Source organism: Aquarana catesbeiana, linkage group LG09, assembly GCF_042186555.1.
Source record: "Aquarana catesbeiana isolate 2022-GZ linkage group LG09, ASM4218655v1, whole genome shotgun sequence".
NCBI lineage: Eukaryota > Metazoa > Chordata > Amphibia > Anura > Ranidae > Aquarana > Aquarana catesbeiana.
In genome coordinates, this window is record NC_133332.1 from 39,645,469 (window position 1) to 39,654,512 (window position 9,044).

General features: G+C 39.8%; 1 protein-coding gene across 1 annotated transcript in view; it reads right to left on the reverse strand.

The window, feature by feature from the left end:
* LOC141107531 (uncharacterized) overlaps window positions 1-9,044 on the reverse strand; it is a 204,297-nt gene extending 195,253 nt beyond the window's left edge. The window contains exon 1 of the mRNA XM_073598330.1: window positions 8,902-9,044. The gene's annotated coding sequence lies outside the window, so the exon portion shown is untranslated. The remainder of the gene's footprint in view (window positions 1-8,901) is intronic.

Sequence of the window (9,044 nt, forward strand, 5' to 3'; positions counted from 1 at the left end):
CACAGTTTTGGGTCCGATACCACTGGGGAACCCATTTTATCATGTAGGAATTTTATCACTTGTTCCCAATAATCCTGTAAACATGGGCATTCCCATATCAAATGGTAAAAGGTTCCCGGTCCATATGTACACATAAGGCATGCCGAATTCTGTGATGATTGGAATTTGGCTATCCTTTTGGGTGTCAAGTATGCTTGGTGGACAATGTAGAGCTGTGTCAATCTGTCTGAGAGTTTTGGCGATGACTGTTTAACGTTCTCTAAAATTTCGTCCCAGTCCGAGTCACTGATGTCCCCCACGTCCTTTTCCCAACCTGATTTGGCCTTTTGGATTACTGCTGCTATTCTGGGGAGTCTGATAGTGTAATACAGATTTGAAATCAGCTTTTGAGGTTCAATACCCATGATTATCTCTAGGACCTGAGGGTGAGCAATAATATTAGCTGTGTCCCTAAGTTGAAAGCGCAGAGCATGGCGAAGTTGCAAGTATTTGAATAACAAGTGGTGCGGTATTGAGTATTTGTCTTTAAGGGATTGAAAAGTCTTGAGCCGTGAGTCAGTCATGACCTGGTGAAGATATATTATTCCATACCTAGCCCATATATGCGGATCTGGGAGATTTTTAAGTTCTGGCATGTGATTGTTGAGCCAAAGGGGGGTGTGGGAATGAATATGCCCTACTTTAAGCCTCTTTAAGGTTATTCCCCATATTTTCCGGTGGTGTGTTAGCATGCCCTCATTATATCGGGTGGGTCTTTTGCTCGTTAGTCCCCCTCGAAAAATAGTTTGCAGCGGGGATGACAGTGGACTTCTTGGGTCATTGCATATCAACATTTGGTATCGCTACATTTCTTCCTTGTTAAAGTAATACATGTGTGATAGTTGGGCGGCTATGTAATATTCCTGTAAATCTGGTAGTGCCATCCCCCCCATGGAGGTGGGGTTTTTAAGGATGTGGACACTTTTTTTATTTTACCACCAGTGGTTTATTGTAAATAGTAGTGTGGTGATTACCTATTATACTAAAGATCGGCGTGTGGCATTAATAAACATCAACAGATTTCAGTTGTGCCCCACCAGGCCGGCCCCCATGGACAATGTGCCTGGCTGCTGAGTTCATTGCCTCATCCCTGCACTCAGTGCACTGATTGGCACTGATTGGCAGCACTGACAGGCAACAATGATTGGCACTGATAGGCGGCACTGATTGGCACCAATAGAAAGCACTGATAGGCAGCACTGATGGGCCCTGATTGGCACTGAGAGGTGGCACTGATTGGCAACACTAATGGCACTGATTGGCACTAATAGGCAGCACTGTTTGGCACTGATAGGCAGCACTGGCAGCATTTAGTGGCACTGATGGGCACTAATTGGCAGCACTGATTGGCACTGATAGGTGGCACTCAAGGGCATTGATTGAAACACACAAAAGACCAAAAACAGCGCTGTTCCTATACACACTTCTACACCAATTACAGTCTACAGTGAACCTCGGATTGCGAGTAACGCGGTTAACAAGCGTTTCGCAATACGAGCACTGTATTTTTAAAAATCGTAACTCGGTTTGCGAGTGTTGTCTAGCAAAACTAGCAGGATTCAGGCCAAAGCGGTGTGCAGTACCGCTTTTGGCCTGAGGTGGGGGGGCGCCGGAGCCGGGCAGAGCCGAACGTCACGTTCGGAAATGCATGGAAAGGCACGAGTACAGCACGGCTGACCTCGGCAAATCTTGGGTAGGAAGACTTTCTGAGGTTTTCCAAGGTCAGCCGAAGTGTCCCTAAGGCCTTTTCAGCCATTTCCAAGGCTCTCCAGCGCCCCCCCCGCCTCTGGCCGCATGCGGTATTGCATCCCATTGAAGTCAATGCGGAACTAATTATTTTTGTTTCCATTGACTTCAACGGGAAAACTCGCTTTGATATGCGAGTACTTTGGATTACGAGCATTCTCCTGGAATGGATTATGCTCGTAATCCGAGGTTCCACTGTATATAAAAGTCTATATGAAAAGTTCTCTTGTCCTAGGTGCTGCAGCTCTCTCACAAATCCACTGGGTGGCGGACATGAATCTGAAACAATACAAAGAGAGAGAGAGCGCAAGGCTACCCTAGTGTAACACTGTTTTTATTGTAATTTAGCAATTAAAAATACGAGGATTGCACTCACAAACATCTGATGTGTATTCACATATACAGCTCAATTGAAGCCTCCTCTCCTGGTCTATATAGATCGATTGGCTCACAAGGCAGTGTTGTATGGAGATGTTGGTGTATAAGCTAGGGGTCTACTTCCTCATCTCATGTGCTGTTCAGCGCTTGCACGGACCAGCTGGCTCAGCATGATATCACTGGTGGCCTGGAGGGGGAGTCGTGGTGGATGTGCTGTCTCCTCTAACACAGGTACACACAGTTGCTGTGACAACATGTTTCAGAGGCGTGGCCTCCTTCTTCAGGTAACGCCCTCATCATCTCTGCTAGTCCTATATACTTAACACTCCAAGCCCCTCCTCCTAAACTGCCAATGGTAATCCGATCGTGTGTGGGCTTCCCCGGACTTTCAGCTGACTTTTTCAGCCTCAAATCCGACGGACTTTAGATTTGAAACATGCTTCAAATCTTTACGTCGTAACTACGACGGACCCCGAAATCCGCTCGTTTGTGTGCTAGTCCGACGGACAAAAACCCACGCTAGGGCAGCTATTGGCTACTGGCTATGAACTTCCTTATTTTAGTCTGGTGTACGTCATCACGTACGAATCCGTCGGACTTTTGTGTGGTCGTGTGTAGGCAAGTCCGTTCGTTAGAAAGTCTGCCACAAGTCCGCCGCAAGTCCGCCGGAAGTCTGTCGGACAGGCTGTCGGACTTTTGTAGACGAAAAGTCCGACCGTGTGTATGCCCCATTACTTGCTAAACATGGTTTAGTAGATACATGGCGAGAGCTTAATCCTACTAGTAGACGTTTTACACATTATTCCTACCCACATAAATCATTCTCACGTATAGACCATATCCTAATCCCTTATAGCATGACCCCTGAAATTTTATCTTCAAGCATTCTACTCTTTACATGGACAGATCATTGTGCGATACGCACATCCATTTCATCTACAATACCTAGGTCCCACGATACTAACTGGTGTATTAATGACTCCACATTAACTCACCCTTCCCGTCGAAGTGAAATTAAAATAGCACTAAATGATTATCTCTCTTCCAATGACACCGGAGATATTTCTGACACCATGTTGTGGGAAGCTCACAAAGTGGTTATTCGGGGTAGACTGATACAACAAGCTACAAACCTTAAAAGAGAACGTAAACTTTTGTTTGCAAAGCTGGAAGATAACTTTAACTCTTGTCATTCCGCCTTTCAATCATCCCCGAATGCCATTAACAATGCTAAATTAGACAAAGCCCGTCTTGATCTGGATTTATTTTTAACTGACTCAGCAGACAAACTCATACGTAAACACTAACATATTCAATACCTTAATGCCAACAAACCCACCACTTCTTTGGCAAGAAATTTGTAATCAATAGATCAAATACGGACCCCTATACGACTGAAAACGTCACGTGACGTGTATACTAGTAATCCAATTAAAATATTAGAAGTATTTTGATCTAATTTAGCTAAAGTGTATTCCTATACTCATGATTTTAATCAAACCAATGCAGATACTCTTTTCTCCAATATTAAACTCCCTACTCTAGCTAATGAACAACGAGAGAGACTTGAGTGTCCTATCACAAATATTGAAGTTCAGAACGCTATAAAAAATTTGAAACTTCATAAAAGACCGGGCCCAGATGGGTTTTCTGCATCATATTATAAAAATTTTGAGCACATCTTGACTCCAGTCTTGACTAGAGCCTTCAATTCTATTTTGGCAGGACACTCATTTCAATCTGAGACACTAAAATCTATTATAGTTATAATTCCCAAACCCCGTTCAGATAACACTTCTTGGACTAATCATCGTCCTGTATCCCTACTCAATTTAGATATTAAATTGCTTGCCAAGATATTGGCATTTAGATTGAACAACATTATAGGTCAACTTATACACAGGGACCAAACGGATTTTATGCCCAAGAGACAGGCAGGAGATAATATAAGACGAACCCTTTTACTCATTCATGCAGCTAAATTCAGACGCATCCCAACCTGCCTCTTATCTTTAGACATCAAAAAAGCATTTGATTCAGTCACCTGGCCTTATATGCAGTATATGCTTCAAAAATGGGGTTTTGGAATACATTTTCTGACCTGGGTTTCCTCTCTTTATAACAATCCGAGAGCTTGTATTAAATATGCTGGCTACAAATCGGCAATGCTGGATATTAGAAGAGGCACGAGACAAGGCTGCCCCCTATCCCCACTGCTTTTCGCTCTACTTATAGAACCTTTAGCACAATTAATCAGATCTAATCTGGACATCAAAGGTATTGAATTAGGTGGTTATCAACACAAACTTTGCCTTTTGGCAGACTATATTCTAATTTTTTTATCTCATCCCCACATTTCCGCCCCCAATCTTCTTAACGTACTTGATAAATTTGCACATATTTCAGGGGCTCTTTGTAAACCCCGTTAAATCAAATGCGCTAAATATATCTTTATTATCTGATCTTCAACAGGCTTAAATTTCTTTACCATTTAATTGGGTCTCTCATCAATTACCATATTTAGGAGTATACCTTACATCCTCACTTTCCGACCTTTTTGCAGCCAACTATCTACCTCTACTGAAACAAGTCACAGGCCTTCTGAAACAATGGTCCTCTCTCCCATTGTCATGGTTGGGACGGATAAATACTATAAAGATGTCGTTATTACCGAAATTTTTATACCTATTTAGAGTACTTCCAATCTCTATACCATCATATTTCTTTAGAATTACACAACGTAAAGTGATGTCGTTCATTTGGGGTAATATTAAACCCTGTATATCTAAATCTACTCTTTACCTTAGCAAAACATGCAGGGGGCTTGGGGTTACCAAACTTTTCCTCTTATTACCATGCTGCACAAATATAAATATTATCTAAATACCATTCTAGAGAAGAAATACCCCTTTGGGTAGCTATTGAATCTATTAATAGCGACTCCATATCTGTAGCCAATTTGTTATGGATGCAACCTAGAGATAGATCTCATCTACTTAACCCCATTACGAAACATTCGTTAGCTATTTGGGATAAGTTTGGTAAATCTCATATGCTTCAATCTATGCACAACCCCCTTCTTTTTCTTCTGGGGAACCGAGCCTTTTATCCTGCTTGGAAATTTCCAAAATCATTCTCTGCTTGGTCCTCTACAAACTTGGTTAGATTATACAAGCTAGTCTCTATTGATAATTTTCAAGCATTCTCTACTTTATGTGATAACAATGAACTACCTTGTAATGAATTATTTCGTTATCTACAAATCAAAAATTTTTATACGCCTCTCTTTAGGACCGGTATTACACTTAATCAAATGTCTCAATTTGAACATATTTGTATGAGTGACCCACATGTTACATAGTTACATAGTTACATAGTAGGTGAGGTTGAAAAAAGACACAAGTCCATCAAGTCCAACCTATGTGTGTGATTATGTGTCAGTATTACATTATATATCCCTGTATATTGCGGTCATTCAAGTGATTATCTAATAGTTTCTTGAAGCTATCAATGCTCCCCGCTGAGACCACCGCCTGTGGATATCTGATATACTTTGTCTTTTCTTATGCAAAATTTCAATAAATATATTGAACAAGAAATATTTTGAACCAAATTCTACGGTAGTAGTGTGTACCCAGCAGAAGCAACGCTTACACCGAGTGAGATCTGTCTGATCAGCGTTCCCCCCCTGTCTGCCACCACTTACAACATTAGGTTAAGTCAGCTACAGCAAACAATTGTCGCCTCACCTCTAGTACTAATATATTATATTATCAAAAGTATTGAGACGCCTGCCTTTACACCCACATTAACTTTAATTGTCTTAGTCCGTAGGGCTATTGAGTTGGCCCACCCTTTGCAGCTATAACAGCTTCAACTCCAACTGTCTTTATGGACCTTGCTTTGTGCACTGGTGTGCAGTCATGTTGGAACAGGAAGGGACCATCCCCAAACTGTTACCACAAAGCTGGGAGCATGAAATAGTCCAAAATGTCTTGGTATTCGGATTCCCTAACAGTTCCCTTCACTGGAACTAAGGGGCCAAGCCCAACCCCTGAAAAACAACCTCACACCATAATCCCCCCTCCACCAAATGATTTGTACCAGGGCACAAATCGAGGTCCATAAAGACATGGTTGAGCGAGTTTGGGGTGGAGGAACTTGACTGGCCTGCATAGAGTCCTGACCTTAACCCAATAGAACACCTTTGGAATGAATTAGAGCGGAGACTGCGGACCAGGCCTTCTCATCCACATCTGTGCCTGACCTCACAAATGCGCTTCTGTAAGAATGGTCAAACATTCCCATAGACACACTCCTAAACCTTGTGGACAGCCTTCCCAGAAGAGTTGAAGCTGTTATAGCTGAAAAGGGTGGGCCAAATCAATATTGAACCCTACAGACTAAGACTGGGATGTCATGTGTGTGTAAAAGCAGGCGTCCTAATACTTTTGGTAATAGAGTGTATGCCAATGTTAGGGTGACAGCGGAGAGCCGAGAAAGAAATATTGAAGAGGAGAAAAAAGACATTTAGTACATACTTTTATTGGAGTTATGTACTAGCTCTGTATGGTATGGCATAAAAGTGAATATGTGCAAGAACCTTCTAGCATTGCTGATAGAAAACAGGAAATACGTGTTTGTGTTGCTATAAGGAAGGACCTGGCTATACAGTATTGTGCAATAAACTATTATTGAAACACTATCTCTGAAGGTAAGATTATTTTCTATTGTAGATTACATTATATGTATGTGCCTGTGTACTGCACACAGAATACCACGCCTACATCTGCCACGTCCCTGTATCCTGCGAGAATATTCTCTCGCACTCCTTCTCTGAAATTGTCACAAACAACTTAAAATGCAATAAGCTATATATGACAAAAAAACTTAAATTGGATTTCCACTTTTTGCAGTCAAATTTGAAAACAAATGCCATTATATGAATAGCATAGCTCCCAACTTTCCCTGATTTCAAGGGACTGTCCCTGATTTGGAAAAAAAGTCCCTCTGTCCCTCATTCCTCCTCATTTGTCCCTCATTTTGGTCTGATCTGTATAGTTGTATATAAAATGCACTATTTCTCTCTTAAAAAGTGTTTCCCAGTGCCAAACCTTTCATCCAATTTCTAAATTTATGCATTTATAAATTTCAAAAGTCAGTATAAAGGAACAGTAGTGGTAAAAAACACTATATTAGGCGGCACTGATTGGCACTGACAGGTGGCACTGATTGGAAGCACTGATTGGCACTGACGTGCCCCCCCCCCTCCCCCCAGAGCAAACTCATGTGAGACCATCTCCTGATCCAGTCACCTGTCTGGTGATATCGGAATGCAGACTGTGACGTCAACTTGCATGAACAATCTGCAGCACTGGGCTATGGAGGCTAATATGTAATATAAATGGCTATCAAGTGAATGGAACCTTCCAGAAAATGCACTACATACAACCAGTTTTTAAAGAGTGTCAGAAATCAGAACCACATCGCCTTCAACAAAGCATGCTGGGATTTTTAATGCTATAGTATATACCTTTTTTTAAACAGCAAAATAAATGAAGGAAATTAAAATGATTGCACAATATTTACATTCAGGAAATGGCTGATTGCAACAACTGCTACTCCAAACAATAAAAAACAACTAAGAGCTGCCGAATAATAATAATAATAATACAATATAAAATAATAATACTACTAATAATAATACATCAAATAATAATAAAATTATAATAAAAGTAATAATAACTTGATGCCCTCCCCTTTAGCAACTCGAAAATATAAAGTATAAACAAAATCTAACAGCTCATAAGAAAAAAGAAAAAATGTGTGTGTATATATATATATATATATATAACACTATATATCGATCTAATATCTATCTATCTATCTATCTATCTATCTATCTATCTATCTATCTATCTATCTATCTATCTATCTATCTATCTAATATATAGATATATATAGATAGATAGATCTATCTATATAGATATCTATATATCTATCTATATATATAGATATCTATATAGATATCTATATAGATATCTATAGATATCTATATAGATATATAGATTTATATATCTATATAGAGATATATATATATATCCCCCCCGAAAAAAAGGTAAAAAAGGGCAGGCTCGATGGACTGCTCGGTATTTTACTGCCTTCACTTTTCTATGTTCTTTTATATTATACATAATTTTTTATCCTTTCACCATTTGATATAATTATATTTATATATTGTTATTCATCGTATATATTACTTTCTATTACACATTATTGCACACTTTTATTATTTTATATATAGTGTGTGCGTGTATATATATATATATATATATATATATATATATATATATATATATATATATATATATATATATAATAATTTATATATTTAAAAAAGTTTCCACACTTTTTTAGATTTAATAGTTAAAAAAAGTGTGAAGGACCATCGTATATATTTTGCAGGGTTATAGCAGCACAACATGATTCCTGTCTAGGTACAGGTCTATACATTCACCCCAATTTAGAACATTTTAGAGAACCAAAGCTTTCCTGTAAATGATTACCTAATGCAGAATTGAGTACAACTTTGTAATCTGCTGTAGAACTAATACTCTCTGTGCAACACAAGACAATATCCTGCTGTTGTTGAACTACAAGTTCCAGCAAGGCCTGTGCTTCCTATCAGTCCACAACACCTTGATAGCCTGAGAGAGACGAGCCAGCATATATCCTTACCTGTCTCTGTGTTCTCCTCTGAAAAAAGAAACCAGAAGCAGTGCAAATAAATGGTAGGACAGCGGAAATCCCCAACTTCCTGCTGGCACACTGTGATTGGTTATTTGCTCAGGATACGGCCTGATATCTGGTCTGGGCCGGCC